Genomic DNA, 18947 nt, shown 5'->3' with positions numbered 1-18947 from the left:
GGTGGTGTGGTAAGTGAGATCACCAGGGCTCATCAGCTGATGAACTCTGGTGAAATTTCTAATTGCAGCTCAGCGCTACACACTACAGGACCGATTAAATGCTGCTGTCACTGAGTTGTGACTGCTCTACCCGGCAGCCGGCATCAGCTAATGTGACTGCTCTATAAGTGATCTGAACCATCGTGTCACGGTATGGATTACTGCAGATTGGTGAGGGATATGGTGGTTTATTATTTTTTCTCTTCTCCAGGTGACATGGGCATCGGGGATGAAGCGTTAAGGTGAGTATATGGCTTTTTTTTTTAAAGTAGACACGGGATTCAGGGATTAGGTGTAAGCTGAGTCAATACTGTAATTTTTTATTTTTATGTCAATATTTACTTCAACTTTTTTTTTCCTTTGAGCACTGGCTATGGTTGATGACTACATCCATCAGCCGCTGCTTACTCTTGCTATAATCAGTTTTAGCAGACATCAGCTGATGGGAGTAGTAGTCTCTCATCAGCCAATGTAACCAGCAGTAAGTTTTTTCCCGCAGGTCACAGTCACAGCTGCGGGGTCATGCTGACATCTGACAGCGTGACCCCGCAGTTCTCCGACCAATGGTAACATTACCACCGGTGTTTCTTGTGCTGTCACACAGATGACAGTGTGGGAAACACCATAGAAAGCCCACAAAAATGCACCATGTACACACAGCCTTACACTCACAAAATAGCTCCAAAACCACATGTACGTTTTTTATATATAGAGAGGGACATGTGACTTTGGCAGCCAATGACACAAGCCTTATGTCTGGAAATTGTGGATGGTTTCTGCACCTTGATTGGCTGCCGGAATCTCCACATATTAAGTTAATAAAAACAAAAAATGAGTCTGCTGCTCCTCTGACCTCTCTCACTCCCCTCATCAACCTTGTCCCTCCCCGCTCATCATACAGCACCACTATCGTAGTCTTTGGCAGAATTTTGCAGATTTTGAGGAAAATGCTCGTCGGGAATCCAAACACGAATTTGAATGTGCAAGGTTCGTGCCGACTTTGAGATTGATAAACCTTTTCCTAACAAGTTCGCTCATCTCTAATCCCAGAGGAGGAAAGCTATTCTTCTCGATTAATCAAGATCTGAAGAGAAGTTGAAAAAAAACTTCTGATAAAACTTGGACCCAAAGAACTGCAAATCACAGGCATAAGTGGGTCCCTGTCTTTAAGGTGGGAGATTTTGTTTGGCTTTTCTCAAAAAATCTTTGTCTAAAGGTTCTGTCAAGGGAATTTGCTCCTAAATTTGTTGGTCACTATAAAGTAATTAACATAACTTATCCTGTCACTCTCAAGCTCCAACTCACACTTGCGTGAATAATTAATAATTACTTCAATTCTTCTCTACTTAATAGGTTTGTAGGGGCTTAAGGTCCTCATGACATCATTGAAGTAGACTAGGAGGAGGACAAGGAGTATAAGGTGGAACAAGTTTTGGGTTGCAGATGTATCAGATGTCGACAACAGTATCTAGTTAAATGGAAAGGTTTTGATCTGGAGCATAATTCCTGGGTTAATGACGAAGGCTTGCATGTGGATTGCCTAGTGAGAGAGTTCTGTCAGCGGCGTCGGCAGTTGGAGATCATTCAATCCAGTGGCCCCTCGTAGCAGGGGTTACTGTCATGCGTCTGGGTTCAAACGCTTGATCCTGTGACTTTTGGCCTGCTTTTCTATCCTGTGAGCCATAGCAGCTTTACCTTGGAGTTGACTGCCTGTTATCTTTGATTTAGTCATTTTAGGTTAACAGGTGATTTTATTTGTCTTCTCTATCATCTTTCGGATGAGGCTATATATACTCTTCCTCGCTGGTATTTCCTGCTGATTGTATTCACATTTGAATGTCCAGCCACACTGCCGTTATTTATGCCAGCCAGTGAAAAACCAGCCAAGGTGTATCACTCTGTTGATGATGATTTTAACCCTGCACCTATCTTCTTTATCTTGTTTAGGAAGGGAGCAGTATACTCTGTAGCAGTACATACTTTATCTTCTCATTTTGTATTTCATGGTTTGTTTTAACTCACTCTGGAATCTCTATCTCAACAACCCTTCCCTTCTGTAGGTAAATTTCTCTCTGCTCTGCCCTCTAGTTCCATGGTGTTCAATGGCCTTTTAGGCAGCACAGGTCCGATCTGTCATTGTTTAGTCTGATGTTAGGGCCATTCCAGTACACAAAAGAACCTCTAGGTACTCTGAGGTCAGAATCTCTATTCTGTACAGGAACCAGCTGCTTCAGTTGCAGTTTCTAGTGTTTTACCTGTTTTCCTGTGTGAGTTGTTGCACAATCATAATACTCCTATTACACCTGAGCTCTCTTTCCTATGCACATGAGAGCTCTCTTCTATACACATGATCACTCTCTCCTACTACACATGGGCGCTCTCTCCTATGCACCTCGGTACAGGGCATTCTGAGTGCTCATTTGCTTTCAACAGGCAGGGAGGAAAAAGTTGCCGTAAGACAAATTTTCCATAAAAACAAAGATCGGTAGTGGAAATACAAATTGGCCAATCATTTTCTCCCTAAACATCATCTGTTATAGGAAAGTCTTAAAGCCTCTACACACATCAGATGGTTGTCTGGTCTGCCTAAATCGTCTGACTTTCATTTTGTGTGTATGGGGGACCTTAAGTTCAGATGCTAGAGGACCTATCAGATATCTGGTTACCTGTATCAGATATATGGCTACCTGTGTTTAGTAGCATGCATACTGGCTGAAGATCCCCATCCCTTTTCTTATGTAGTCAGTATCAGTTTGTTTACACATTTGACCAGTGGCAAACACAGACAGAAGAGGACCCCTGTGCAAGAACAATATATGCACCCCTCTTTGTGTCAGTGAAAAAGTTGCTTACTGTTTTGGTGGTACAAGTGGGCCTTCTTGCATTTTGAACCTTTACGCATCAAGTGTATGCCCACCCTTGGTGCTGATTCTTTTCAGTATGACTGATGGTAATCTGTAGCCTCTGTTGCTGCAGCTCCTTTTGTAGCAAGGAGTGCAGAATGGAAGAACATTTATCTTATGCTGCTCCATGTACCTACAGGTGAATGAAAGAAGCTGTTGTTGAAAGGAAAATGCATAGAGAACAATGTACTGTACAGTCTCAAAGGAACAGCAGAAATGACGCAGGAAAGAATAGACAGAGAATTGGTTGGGTTATTATTAAGGGAGGACCACCAATTACACTTATAAACACATTCTTATGTAATGGCTTATACATTCAAAATACCTTTGTTCCTATATGCTGCAGTTCTTAGATAACGGTTGGCTTTAGACCTCCCCAGCCATCTGCAAACAATTGAACATCTCATTCTATGTTTGATCACTATGGCTTAAAATATTAATGTCCTACCTTAGACTAGCAAAGTTAATTACATTAGCCCTTTTTTTCTATTTTTGCTTGTTAAACCTGGGTGCATCCTATAATCAGTTATGTCTTTAAATTTGAAAATCTTGTAAATTAGTATTTTGCTTACATATTATACAATTATGCAATTTACAATGAAAGGTAATCAGTACTTTATTCAGTTATATTGTAGGTGTAAGTAATGTCTCTACTTATTAAAAAGAATTTTCTTTAAAGAAAATTTTTTAAATGTATATCTAATTATGAAAAAGTGATAAGAAGGTGTCATATGTCAGATCCTTAGAAAAAGTCCTTTACTTCTAACACAACGGTAGTGGGTAACATTGACCAAATGTGATAATGGGAACTCCAGGATTGTGAAGTTTCACCAAGTTAGTGGTTGAGTACATTTAACAACTGCAGATATTCAATGTGGTGAACATATAGCTCACCACAAACACTTTTACACTCAGTTTCAGGAAACTTTGCAAAGAGCGTTGTTCCTACTTTTGTGATATGAGACTATTTTTACATTACTGATCGTAAAAGGTGCTGATCGTAAAATATTCACTGATTAGAGGAAAATTTTCTTTGAAGAGATTATGTGCTTACCGTATATAGCCTAGCATAGACTGGCTATATACTGTATATGCTAGATAACCATTGGTCGAATTTACTGTGTTCTGAACTGTAAAAGTGGAGTAAGTCGCTGTTGCTGCCTAATTCCTCTGTGGCAGTATAATTCCACTAAGAACACGAGTAGATATGCTGAAATCCAACTGCGTGAACCATCTCCACCTTGAGATGTACAGTAATTTAATGTGTATGAGCAGCTTACATCTTTAAATTATTGATATTGTCATGATCCTGGGCGGGGTTTGTTTTTATGCCATTCTGGTCAGGTTAGGGTTAATTGTCTCTGCCTCTTTCTGATGTGGGGGCAGCCATTTAGTTGTGCTACGACCTTGGTCCGGTGTCGGTGATAATGTAATGCAGCGCTAGACCACTACGCAGGAGGTACTCTCTAGGGGCGCCGCAGTGCAAGAGACAGCAGCTCCCCATGAATGGAGACCTGCCGTAAAGTGGGGCAGATGTCGCAAAGTGACATGCGAGTAAGCTGGAAAGAACCTGCTGGCAGCAGCAACAAACCAGTGAGTCAGAGGCCAGTCAGAACATGGTGAACAGAGGGTAAGGCAAGAACATAGTCGGGGCCAACCCAGAGGGTCAGAAGCCAGATGGGAGCACGGTGTCCAGGGGGGAAAACAGAAGCACAGTCAGGAACAAGCCGGGGGTCAGGAAAACCAAAAGAGGACAGAACTGTACCAAAGTGGAAGAAGGAAACGGAGGTCAGGACACAAGTCGGGTCATACACTACAGAGATCAAGCATGCAGAGAAACAACGATTAACCTCAGAGTAACCTAGGTCAATTGCTCTAGCCAAGGAACCGGAACTATCACCGACACAGGCCCAAGGTTGTATCACAACTAAATAGCCACCCCCACATCAGAAAGATGCAGAGACAATTAATCCTAACCTGACCAGGACAGGATAAAAACAAACCCTATCCTGGATCATAACAGATATAATGTAAGGAGTTGGCAGGTCCCCTCATTGCGCCCTCTCCTCCTTTCATATGACCCCCTTGCACTTTATGTACTGTGATGTAATGTATGTTGAGCTGTGTTTGTCTGGTCTTGATGTAATGTATATGCTGTATTTGTATTGTAATGTGTATATTCCCTTTAATGCTAATTTACTGCTGCTTGTATTATAGTTAGGGACAGTGAATGGTTCATGTTGGGGGCTGGACCTGCAGCCACGAGGAGAGAGGAAGCTCTTGCTTCCTCAGAACTGCCTGGATATGTTGGCCAGGTCAGACGTGCTTTACAGATGGGGCGCTGCCAGACCCCCCGGACGGGAGGGGTCTGTTGCCCCGGGCTTAGGACTAAGGACTGGAGAAAAGGGCTAAAGACTGAAACACGGGCCCCAGGACTCTGAAAGTGACCCCTGCTTCTGAAGGGTTAATCCTGGTATGTGGACTACTGTCTATCTTTGGCTGCTACAGCTGCTGTGGGTGCAGTTGGAAAGCGTGACAGGGAGAGAGTAGAAAAACCAGTGTTGTACTCGTGCTTTTCTTCTTCTTCTTCACCACTGTTCATTCAAGAATTTGTTTTCCCTGCTGGACAACAGTTGCCTTGGTGTGCTTTGAAACATCTGAACTGCTATGACCAGAAGTGAAGGTAATCTGTGGGGGGAAACTGCATCACTCCTCTATTACATGTACAAGGGACCGGGGGTGCTCACTGAACATTTGCTGAGTGGACTCTGTTGGTGAACTGTGCTCGGCCACAACTACCCCCCAATGCCCCCTTGTTACAATACAATACTCAATATATGTATTTAAAAGTCTCACTTTGCATTTTATATAATTTTACATGGTCTTTCATTCAGGGAGATTCTAGATTTTCTGCTGCTTGAGGCAAAAATTTAGATGGCACCCCTTTCCGCAGTGCAATATAAAACTTCTGTGGACAAACACAAATCCATCATTGCTTTTTGGATTTTGCCTTTACATTATTCATTCATTATTATTTAATCCCCTTAGAAGACTTGAACTTGCAAAGTATGATGGCATATACTACATATTGCAATAGCTCAGATTTGCAGAATATAGAAAAAAAATCATTGTCTCCTAAAGGAATACAGCATTAAAGCCACCATCAGCGCATGAATACAGCACCAGAACCACCATCAGTATAGGAATACAGCACCAAAACCACCATCAGTATAGGAATACAGTACCAAAACTACCATCAATGCTGGTATATTTTTAAACATTGATGCCACAACTTAGTCCTGAGCTCAGAGGTTTAGCAAATGGAACAAGTTCACTGAACTAGACTGTTGTGAAAGGAACCAGTAAAATATGAACTCACAGTGAAAAAGCTTAAGATGTCAATCTTTATTGATATACAGAATCTGCTGTACTGGAGTTTTATTAAAGGCTATATTCTTTCATCATACAAACATGCAGTGAGTGAATTGAAGCTGGATTAGAAACAGAAGTCCATAATAACATGCCTTTGGTATGATTCTAAAAAATAAAGTTACATCAAAAGAAAACCAGGTGCTCAGATGTGCAGCATATGGGAATCCAATGACTGTCCTAAAGTGCTTAGAAACCAGAGCATTTTCTGAAAAAATGACTTGCACTACTCTCTTAGTGATGCATGGTGCCAAAATGAAATGGAATGCGGCACAGCATTGGAATTGTTCAATTACTTCTTCAATGTTTCATATTGATTCATCAGTAAATGTATACCAGTATGTTAATTCTGATGAGACAGGCATGGATCAGCTAATAATTTCAGTTCTGTTTTCTATCTCGTATTATTTTTAAATGTGTCTGTCAGGTGAATATCCAGTGTTTAATCCATCCATCATTTCAAACCCAAATTGGATGTAAGAGCAATGAAACACCCTGCAGAATCCCTACCAGTTTTGAGGATCAATAGATGTGATTAAAGATTATGACTGTTAACTAGTATGCAGCATAAAATGCCCTCATCAGAGAGTTGGGTTCACACAACAATATACCAAAGTCGCTTAGGCTTTGTGTTCACACTGAAAAACTAATGCAGGAACTGCCATTTAGATCTTAACACTACATATCTTAATAGCAATTGTATATAGGTTATATGATACGGAGGTCCAAATTTCCTGCATAAGGAGAGTTTTGTGGTAAAAATGTGACTTCCTGAAGCCTCCAAAAAGGGACTTAGAAATTGACTGACTATCGTTTTATCATTGAGGTCAATATATAAATACTATTCAATAAGTCCTAATACTATCGCTAGCATTGGCTGCATAAAGCCCATATTTTATCATGCAACTATAATTATGTCTTTGCAAGAGATTGACAGTTTATTTGAGAAAACAGAACCCTGTTCCCTATAAAGGATTGGGAAGGAGTTGACGACCACGTACAGAATTTTGGACCAATTCAGGTAAAAATAATAATTAAGAGAAAATAAAATAAAATATGGTGTTTAGTTAGAGTATGCACATTTCCAAACAGAGGGCAGATGCCTGTGTACTTACCCTTTCATATAAAACCTGTAGAAAAGCCAACATTGCCTTACTGCCATCATCCCCCACATGTCTACTTTACATCAGCACAATTTTGTAAACATAATTTTTTTTTGTTAGGAAGTTAGAAAGGTTGTTTTTATCAAGTAGTTTGCACCTGTGCCGCCCCTAGCCTTTATCAGTGGAGGCCTGCTGCATCCTGCTAAGTGTGCATATGTCATCAGACAGGGTTTTGGGAAGGCCGTATCTCTTGGTATGTATTTTTTCAAAGGTTAAACGTTGACCAGCGATTTCTTGTTTTTCCAACAAAATTTACAAAACCATTTTTTTAGAGACCATGTCACATTTGAAGTGACTTTGAGGAGTCTGTATGACAGAAAATACCCAAAAGTGACACCATTCTAAAAACTGCACCCCTCAAGATGTTTAAAACACAACATTCAAAAGTTTATTAACAATAACAAAAAAATGAACATTTAACTTTTTTCACAAATAATTTACTTTATTTAATTTTCTTTATTTTCACAAGGATAAAAAGAGAAAATGGACCACAAAATTTGTTGTGCAATTTCTCCTGAGTACTGTTGTGGGGGGATTCTGTTTGGGCATGCAGCAGGGCTCGGAAGGGAAGGAGCACTTTTGATTTTTTGAACGCAAAATTGGCTGGAATCGAGATTGGACGCCATGTCGCGTTTGGAGAGCCCCTGATATGCTTAAACAGTGGAAACTCCCCACAAGTGACCCCATTTTGGAAAACAAATTCCTCTAGTATTTTATCCAGGGGTATAGTGAGCATTTTAAACCAAAGGTACGATACCGAATTTGATAACATTAGGTTGTGATATTGAATATGTCATAATTAGTGTTGAGCTCAAATTCTTCAATACTCCAGTTTGCATCGAGTGCTCGGGTATGCACCTACTATCGCGGGTGCTGCAGTGACATGCTTGAGTCCCTGCCCCACATGTTTCGTGGCTGTTAGACACCCCAAAAAACACCAGGGGATTTGCGATACTCTGTGCATACAGAGCACCCGATGCAAACTAGAGTAGCGAGCACTTGTGCTCTACACTAGCTATCATATCATCATTTTTTTTATATTTTGAAAGCCTCAATTCTAACTCCAACCCTAACACAACCCTAACCCTAATACAACTCTAACCACAACCCTAACACAATTTAACTTCCAAGCTTCTATTGTTGTCAAGTGTGACTGGAAGACACCTAGTGGTAGCACTTTGCTGTGATAATTTCAGGGGCATATCTAAGGGAGGCAGGCAGGGCATTTGCCTCAGCAGACAGAGGAGTGATGTTGGGCCCCTTTTGCAGCTATTCAAGGTGACTTCCTCCCAAAGTGGAAGTCTGCAGTTTTTTGAGCTCGCTGTCCAGCTAACAGCAGGCTCAGAGAAATTGTAATATCAGCGCTCAGCAATCAAGTTTACTCACATAGTAACATAGTAACATAGTAACATAGTTAGTAAGGCCGAAAAAAGACATTTGTCCATCCAGTTCAGCCTATATTCCATCATAATAAATACCCAGATCTACGTCCTTCTACAGAACCTAATAATTGTATGATACAATATTGTTCTGCTCCAGGAAGACATCCAGGCCTCTCTTGAACCCCTCGACTGAGTTCGCCATCACCACCTCCTCAGGCAAGCAATTCCAGATTCTCACTGCCCTAACAGTAAAGAATCCTCTTCTATGTTGGTGGAAAAACCTTCTCTCCTCCAGACGCAAAGAATGCCCCCTTGTGCCCGTCACCTTCCTTGGTATAAACAGATCCTCAGCGAGATATTTGTATTGTCCCCTTATATACTTATACATGGTTATTAGATCGCCCCTCAGTCGTCTTTTTTCTAGACTAAATAATCCTAATTTCGCTAATCTATCTGGGTATTGTAGTTCTCCCATCCCCTTTATTAATTTTGTTGCCCTCCTTTGTACTCTCTCTAGTTCCATTATATCCTTCCTGAGCACCGGTGCCCAAAACTGGACACAGTACTCCATGTGCGGTCTAACTAGGGATTTGTACAGAGGCAGTATAATGCTCTCATCATGTGTATCCAGACCTCTTTTAATGCACCCCATGATCCTGTTTGCCTTGGCAGCTGCTGCCTGGCACTGGCTGCTCCAGGTAAGTTTATCATTAACTAGGATCCCCAAGTCCTTCTCCCTGTCAGATTTACCCAGTGGTTTCCCGTTCAGTGTGTAATGGTGATATTGATTCCCTCTTCCCATGTGTATAACCTTACATTTATCATTGTTAAACCTCATCTGCCACCTTTCAGCCCAAGTTTCCAACTTATCCAGATCCATATGTAGCAGAATACTATCTTCTCTTGTATTAACTGCTTTACATAGTTTTGTATCATCTGCAAATATCGATATTTTACTGTGTAAACCTTCTACCAGATCATTAATGAATATGTTGAAGAGAACAGGTCCCAATACTGACCCCTGCGGTACCCCACTGGTCACAGCGACCCAGTTAGAGACTATACCATTTATAACCACCCTCTGCTTTCTATCACTAAGCCAGTTACTAACCCATTTACACACATTTTCCCCCAGACCAAGCATTCTCATTTTGTGTACCAACCTCTTGTGCGGCACGGTATCAAACGCTTTGGAAAAATCGAGATATACCACGTCCAATGACTCACCGTGGTCCAGTCTATAGCTTACCTCTTCATAAAAACTGATTAGATTGGTTTGACAGGAGCGATTTCTCATAAACCCATGCTGATATGGAGTTAAACAGTTATTCTCATTGAGATAATCCAGAATAACATCCCTCAGAAACCCTTCAAATATTTTACCAACAATAGAGGTTAGACTTACTGGCCTATAATTTCCAGGTTCACTTTTAGAGCCCTTTTTGAATATTGGCACCACATTTGCTATGCGCCAGTCCTGCGGAACAGACCCTGTCGCTATAGAGTCACTAAAAATAAGAAATAATGGTTTATCTATTACATTACTTAGTTCTCTTAGTACTCGTGGGTGTATGCCATCCGGACCCGGAGATTTATCTATTTTAATCTTATTTAGCCGGTTTCACACCTCTTCTTTGGTTAGATTGGTGACCCTTAATATAGGGTTTTCATTGTTTCTTGGGATTTCACCTAGCATTTCATTTTCCACCGTGAATACCGTGGAGAAGAAGGTGTTTAATATGTTAGCTTTTTCCTCGTCATCTACAACCATTCTTTCCTCACTATTTTTTAAGGGGCCTACATTTTCAGTTTTTATTCTTTTACTATTGATATAGTTGAAGAACAGTTTGGGATTAGTTTTACTCTCCTTAGCAATGTGCTTCTCTGTTTCCTTTTTGGCAGCTTTAATTAGTTTTTTAGATAAAGTATTTTTCTCCCTATAGTTTTTTAGAGCTTCAATGGTGCCATCCTGCTTTAGTAGTGCAAATGCTTTCTTTTTACTGTTAATTGCCTGTCTTACTTCTTTGTTTAGCCACATTGGGTTTTTCCTATTTCTAGTCCTTTTATTCCCACAAGGTATAAACCGCTTACACTGCCTATTTAGGATGTTCTTAAACATTTCCCATTTATTATCTGTATTCTCATTTCTGAGGATATTGTCCCAGTCTACCAGATTAAGGGCATCTCTAAGCTGTTCAAACTTTGCCTTCCTAAAGTTCAATGTTTTTGTGACTCCCTGACAAGTCCCCCTAGTGAAAGACAGGTGAAACTGCACAATATTGTGGTCGCTATTTCCTAAATGCCCAACCACCTGCAGATTTGTTATTCTGTCAGGTCTATTAGATAGTATTAGGTCTAAAAGTGCTGCTCCTCTGGTTGGATTCTGCACCAATTGTGAAAGATAATTTTTCTTGGTTATTAGCAGAAACCTGTTGCCTTTATGGGTTTCACAGGTTTCTGTTTCCCAGTTAATATCCGGGTAGTTAAAGTCCCCCATAACCAGGACCTCATTATGGGTTGCAGCTTCATCTATCTGCTTTAGAAGTAGACTTTCCATGGTTTCTGTTATATTTGGGGGTTTGTAACAGACCCCAATGAGAATTTTGTTACCATTTTTCCCTCCATGAATTTCGACCCATATGGACTCGACATCCTCATTCCCTTCGCTAATATCCTCCCTTAAAGTGGACTTTAGACAAGACTTTACATAGAGACAAACCCCTCCTCCTCTCCGATTTTTACGATCCTTTCTAAACAGACTGTAACCCTGTAAGTTAACTGCCCAGTCATAGCTTTCATCTAACCATGTCTCGGTTATTCCCACTATGTCAAAGTTACCTGTAGATATTTCTGCTTCTAGTTCTTCCATCTTGTTTGTCAGGCTTCTGGCGTTTGCGAGCATGCAGTTTAGAGGATTTTGTTTTGTTCCAATCTCCTCACTGTGGATTGTTTTAGAAATGTTCTTACCTCCCTTCTGAGTATGTTTTCCTGGGTCGTCTTTGTTCGAGTCTAATGTTTTTCTTCCCGTCCCCTCTTCTTCTAGTTTAACGCCCTCCTGATGAGTGTAGCGAGTCTTCTGGCGAATGTGTGTTTCCCAGGTTTGTTGAGGTGTAGTCCGTCTCTGGCGAGGAGTCCATCATACCAGTAATTCACACCGTGGTCCAGGAATCCAAATCCTTGTTGTCTGCACCATCGTCTTAGCCAGTTGTTTGCATCAAGGATCCTGTTCCATCTCCTGGTGCCATGCCCGTCTACTGGAAGGATAGAAGAAAAAACTACCTGTGCATCCAGTTCCTTTACTTTCTTCCCCAACTCTTCAAAGTCCTTGCAGATTGTCGGTAGGTCCTTCCTTGCCGTGTCATTGGTGCCAACATGTATCAGAAGAAATGGGTGGACGTCCTTGGAGCTGAAGAGCTTTGGTATCCTATCGGTCACATCCTTGATCATCGCACCTGGAAGGCAGCATACTTCTCTTGCAGTTATGTCCGGTCTGCAGATGGCTGCTTCGGTGCCTCTCAGTAGTGAGTCTCCCACCACCACCACTCTTCGTTGCTTCTTGGCTGTACTTTTTGCTGTCACTTGTTGCTGTGTGCCCTTTTCTTTTTTGCTTGCTGGTATTGCTTCATTCTTAGGTGTGCCATCTTCATCCTCTACAAAGATTTGATATCGGTTCTTCAGTTGTGTGGTTGGTGATTTCTCCATGGTCTTCTTGCTTCTTTTGGTCACATGCTTCCACTCATCTGCTTTTGGAGGTTCTCTGACACTTTTTGCACCTTCTGTGACCAGTAGAGATGCTTCTGTTCTGTCTAGAAAGTCTTCATTCTCTTTGATGAGTTTCAAAGTTGCTATTCTTTCTTCCAGACCCCGCACCTTTTCTTCTAAAAGGGCCACTAGTCTACACTTCTGACAGGTGAAATTGGATTCTTCTTCTGGTCGATCTGTGAACATGTAGCACATGCTGCAGCTCACCATGTAGGTTGTCACATCTGCCATGTTGCTCCTAGATCCTGCTGACTTGCTGTGTGTTTTCCTTCTTGTGTAATCTACTCAGCCAAGCTCTCTTGCAATAATGTCCTACAGGCAAAGGCGCGCGGTTTGGTGATGCTTTCGAAGCAGCTGGTCCCGGCTGTACCCAACGATCTTCTAGCTTAGGGAGACTTCGCTTCTCCCAGAAGGCACCTGGAATATGCAAATTAGCCTCCTGAAGCTTGAATCCCTGGTTTGGTGATGCTTTCGAAGCAGCTGGTCCCGGCTGTACCCAACGATCTTCTAGCTTAGGGAGACTTCGCTTCTCCCAGAAGGCACCTGGAATATGCAAATTAGCCTCCTGAAGCTTGAATCCCTGGTTTGGTGATGCTTTCGAAGCAGCTGGTCCCGGCTGTACCCAACGATCTTCTAGCTTAGGGAGACTTCGCTTCTCCCAGAAGGCACCTGGAATATGCAAATTAGCCTCCTGAAGCTTTCAGGCGTAGTGATAATTGAAGCCCTAAGGGTACCGTCACACAGTGGCATTTTGATCGCTACGACGGCACGATCCGTGACATTCCAGCGATATATCCATGACGTTCCAGCGATCTCGCTGTGTCTGACACGCTCCTGCGATCAGGGACCCCGCTGAGAATCGTACGTTGTAGCAGATCGTTTGAAACTTTCTTTCATCGTCTAGTGTCCCGCTGTGGCGGCATGATCGCATGGTGTAACAAAGGTGTGCACGATATTGTATACGATGTGCGCATAGTAACCAATGGCTTCTACATCGCACATACGTCATGAAATTATCGCTCCAGTGTCGTATATTGTGTGACGGTACCCTTAAAGCTGTGGTATAGAAAATGTAAAGCACAGCCTGAGAAGGAGGTGCACAGTCAATAGGTGCCCAAACCTTAACGTGTAGAATATAAGTGATTAGCACACTCCAAAAAATTGTGATGCAAAAGAAGGAGGGTTTATTACGTACAGAGATCACAAACGTTTCGGTCAACACTGGACCTTCATCAGTGTGCTAGAAAGAAATTATATACAGAACAAAAAAATATGTAACAAAAAGGATGTGACAAAAAATAAGACATGGTAAAAAACAAAACAACAAAAGTATATACATCACGGAACACAGAGTCATAAAATATAAAGAAAGATAACAACCATGGAGTACAATCAACAAATCCAGGTCTATGCATAGGTTATGCTGCAAATCAACGTATGTTCAAAGGAACCACAAGAACAGATTGTAAGTACCAGAGAGGGAGTATGGTGGGACTATTGAGAATATGGTGACATGACGGAAAAGGCGGAAATGGTGTATGATGTGAGACCTACCTAAGTACACTTGTATGCTTGCATTAGCCCCAGAGTTGGATATTTGATTTTGCATCTACAGTGAAAGAGATGAGATAATAACGTATACAGTGGTGGTGCTGTTACAGTGTACTATGTGAAACTTGATATAGGGGTACATACCAATATAATGGATCTGGTAGTAAATAGACCAGATTGGATAGCAGATGGCCGTCTATAGAAGAGAATATAATGTAATAAATAATGGGGTATAATTGGAGCCAAAAAACGGTTGTTTGATAGCAAAGTGCTACTGTGAGATACCAACCGGCTATAATAAGGGGGTACATACCCAAAAGAAGGTAAGCCAAAAAGTCTACAGCTGTAAGACATAAACAGCCAGTCTGTAAGGGGAGAATACACAGTTAAACGGCTGCTTTGAAACCTGCAGGATGGGCGATCACAGTCAGTGAAACTAATATAGGAGAAGTCACGTTTAGATAGACTTACCAGCGCACAAGAAATGATGTGGGTATATGCGGTATCCACCGCATTCCATTTCCATGTCACGCATTCCATTTGTGCACCAATACCATCCTGCGGCATACAGACTACAGAAAACCATTCGCCAACATTGGCATATTCTCCAAACGGCGTACCCTATGGTCAAAGAGTTCCAACACCCCTTCCTTCCATGCTTTAAGCGACCCCACAACATTAAGGACAGTCTTGTTCGTGCAGATATTGGTCCAATACACTCCGGTCCAACTCAGCTAGTCACTTATATCATATACTCAGGTTATCTGATTACACTGCTGATGACACTCAGTCTCTGGCGGCGGCGCCACATAGACACGGTGAGCATCAGTACAGTAAGCACTCCAATGATGCTGAAGAAGCTGAAGATTTATTGTATTGTGGAGCCTTCCAAAGGGACAATATAGGAGTGGAGTGAGTGAGAAGAAATTTGAGGTGAAATAATTGGGAGGGGAAAATAAGAAAAGAAACAGTATGTGAAGCAAGAAGTGGATACATGGGTCAGAAAAGAGTATAGGGAATGGAAGGATGTGTGAGGAGACAGTATGGAGAGTGGATGTGTGCTTGAGGAAACTGTTTGGGGAGCTGGGAAATGTGTGAGGAGACAATATGTGGAATGGGTGAATGTGTGAGGAGACAGTATGGGGAGTAGAGGGATATGTGAGGAGTCAATGTGGGAAGTGCGAGATATGAGAATAGAAGGGATTTCTGAGAAGACAGTACTGTGTATAGAGTGGGGGAGAGATGTGTGATGAGACAGTATAGGAAATGGGGGTGTGAGGAGGCAATATGAGGAAAGGGGAATGTGTGAAGAGCCAGGGAATGTGTGAGGAGACAGTATGGGAAGTGGAGGGAATGTGTGAGAAGACATTATGGGGAGCAGAGGGGATGTGTGAGGAGATATTATAGGTGAGGAGACAGTATGGGAACTAGGGGATATGTGAGGAAACAGTATGCTGATTGGGGCAATGTGTGAGGAGGCAGTATTTGAAGTGCGGAAATGTGTGAGGACACAGTATAGGGGGGAAAAGTATTGGGAGGTACAGTATAGAGACTGGATAGTGTGGGGGAAGTATTGAAAGGGGGCAGCATGTGGGAACATTGTAAGGACACAGTAAGAAGGAGACTGTATGTTAAGGAGGGGGCACAGTATAAAGACTTAGCAATATAGGGGCTTTACAGTCTGAGAGAACAGTGTGAATATGGGGCCCAATATGAAAAGGAGAGGGCAATGTGGGTGGCGGCTATGTACTAAAAGAGGAACAGTGTGGAAGTCATATTTTGCTCAGGGAGCACAGTGTGGGGCAATTATTTATTCCGGGGCACAACGTAGGGCAGATATTTTCAGTGACATAATCATGCTGTTATTTTTAAGGGTACCGTGTCAGGATGTGCTTCAGAAGTACAGAGGAAAGAGAAATATTACGATATGAACTATGCATGTGAAAAGTCATTATGGCATTGAGCAAGATGGAAGAAAAAAGAAGAATAATGACTTGAATCAGAGAAGATGTCACCTATAAGGTACCTGGATGTAAATGTTATTTGTGATACTGAGTGTGACTCATCAGTACTATGGTTCCTGTATGGTCCTCAGTCTGATGATGACTGATAATAACAACTCCCAGCAACTCCTTACCATTATTAATGACATAATGGGAATTATAGGTTCATTTGATACAATTGTATGTGAAGCAGACCTGCAATTACAATTGATTACTGTACTAAACTTGGTAATGTATTCCTCTACTGATTGTGGTTCTGGTGATGTATTTATGTACTGATGGTGGTTCTGGTGATGTATTTATGTAATAAAGGGTGTTGGGATGCTTTATTTTTGTACTGATGGAGGTTCTAATGTTGTTTTTCTGTACTGCTGATGGTTTTGGTGATGTATTTCTGTACCAATGGGTGTTTTGATGCTGTATTTCTCTTCTGCCGGGGGTTCTAGCAATATATTCCTTTACCGATGGTGGTTCTGTTTATGTGTTTCTGTGCTGATATGGGCTGAGATGCTGTATTTTTTTTTACTTATTGGAGTTTTAGTGATGTATTTCTGTACTGTTGGTGATTCTGGTAATGTGTTTCTATAATGATGGGGGTTGTGATGTTGTGTTTCCATACTCATAGGGTTTGCGATGTTATTTTGCTGTACTGATGGTGATTCTGGTAATGTATTCATGCACTGTTGGTGGTTTTGATCAAGTATTCTTGTGCCTTTGTTTGTTCTGATTATATATTTCTGTGCAGTAATTGGTACTGATCCTGTACACATGTAATAATCCATGATTTGTCAGATAATATAATACATGACTACATTAATAAAGTAGTGTGCAGTCGAACAAGTTAAGGGTTATTACATTTGTATTAATGTTAGGAGATTTAAAGGGGTTGTCCATGGTTGTGATGAAAGTCTGCAGTCACTCTATGTGACTGAAGACTTCTGAATCTGCACAGCGTGCATACTGTGTGTTACCAGGATTCTCTGGTGCAGTAGATGAGAGTAGCAGGTCATGTAAACGCAAGTATGTGATTTGCATACATGCGGTCATGTGTCAATTAGAAATGTGCTACCTCGCTCAAATCACTTGTATTGAGTGATGCCCAACATGTCTAGTTGGAATGTTGCCTGCAGTATGCAAGTTGCATACTTGCGGTTCATATAACCGTGCGTTATAGAGTGACTGCAGACTTTTATCACAAATCTGGAAACCTCTTTTTATTATAACAGTATAATATTAAGCAACTAAGCATGTCCAAATGTAATATGTAATTTGGTTCTGCTTGCCGGTTCAATCAGTCCTCACATGACCACTCATAATAATAACTAATAATCTTCATTTTTATATAGCGCTAACATATTCCGCAGCGCTTTACAGTTTTGCACACATTATCATCACTGTCCCCGATGGGGATCACAATCTAGAATCCCTATCAGTATGTTTTTGGAATGTGGGAGGAAACCAGAGAATCCAGAGGAAACCCACGCAAACACGGGGAGAACACACAGACTCCTTGCAGATGTTGTCCTTGGTGGGATTTTAACCCAGGACTCCAGCGCTGCAATGCTAACCACTGAGCCACTGAGCCACCGTACTGAATTTTTGTCCCAATGCCAAAAAAACCTATATCCACCTCTGGATATTTGTGGATGAAAATGTCTTGTGGGGTAAATAAAATATTTCACAATGTTGTTTGTTATTACACAGGCAAGACATCAGATGAACCTAGCTTCATTGAATTGACAGGGTAAAAAAAACGAAATATTTGAAGAAGAAAATTGTTATCTGGCATTAGCATACTAAATGGATTTTTTGCTTTTACTGTAAAGACTGTTGAAAATTAAAAGGAAACACCATCAATTAGACCAGACTTAGCTGTGAATATGTAATGGGAAATTCTTTGCTTGTTAAAATTCATAGCTATATTTCACAACACGCACTTTTGTGTGTCTCACCAATTGGAAAAACAAACATTGTAAATTATTTGGATTTTATTGAGAATATAAACCTGCAGGAGTTTTCCGTGACTCATGCAAATGTCACAAACAAATGTAAAATGTGTACAACCCGTACACAAAATTCTATAAATGCCACAATTCTTCTGTTTTTTAATACCTTCCTCAACAGGTTTTATTGGGAATGTTCTTCATTTTTATAAGTATATCATTGCGACAACAGTTATTCTTTTGACCTTTATTTATTAATCATGTTCCTTATGAAAACAATAATGTTAAAAAATGTAAAAAAAAAAATGAAATTCTACTTTAATAATAATGAACTTTACTGATAGAACTTCTTTTTCTATGGAGAAATATGTAGCATAAAACTGTCAATTTGGCAAATGGAAATAAAACAAGCCTTATTGCGAGGACAAAACTCTGACCACATTCTGTGTTCACTGTTGTCTGCCACAGCTTGTTCTAACATTCGCATTTCTTTAGAAATGTAGCCTTCAGAATACAGTGATAAAAACGTGGTAAGTAGTGTTGAGCATTCCGATACCGCAAGTATCGGGTATCGGCCGATATTTGCGGTATCGGAATTCCGATACTGAATTCCGATACTTCCCGCGTATCGGATACCGGAATCGGAAGTTCCCAGAATTCAAATTGAACGCAGCAGCCAATGAGGAATGAATGAAAGTGTGGGCACATCCTGTTTAGCATGGTGGGCATGTAAGTACTGGCAAGGCTGGGATTGGCTGCTGAAATGATGTCA

The sequence above is a fragment of the Ranitomeya imitator genome, chromosome 4 (assembly GCF_032444005.1).
Source record: "Ranitomeya imitator isolate aRanImi1 chromosome 4, aRanImi1.pri, whole genome shotgun sequence".
NCBI lineage: Eukaryota > Metazoa > Chordata > Amphibia > Anura > Dendrobatidae > Ranitomeya > Ranitomeya imitator.
The sequence above is the reverse complement of the archived record's forward strand: the minus strand, read 5'-3'. Positions refer to the sequence as shown.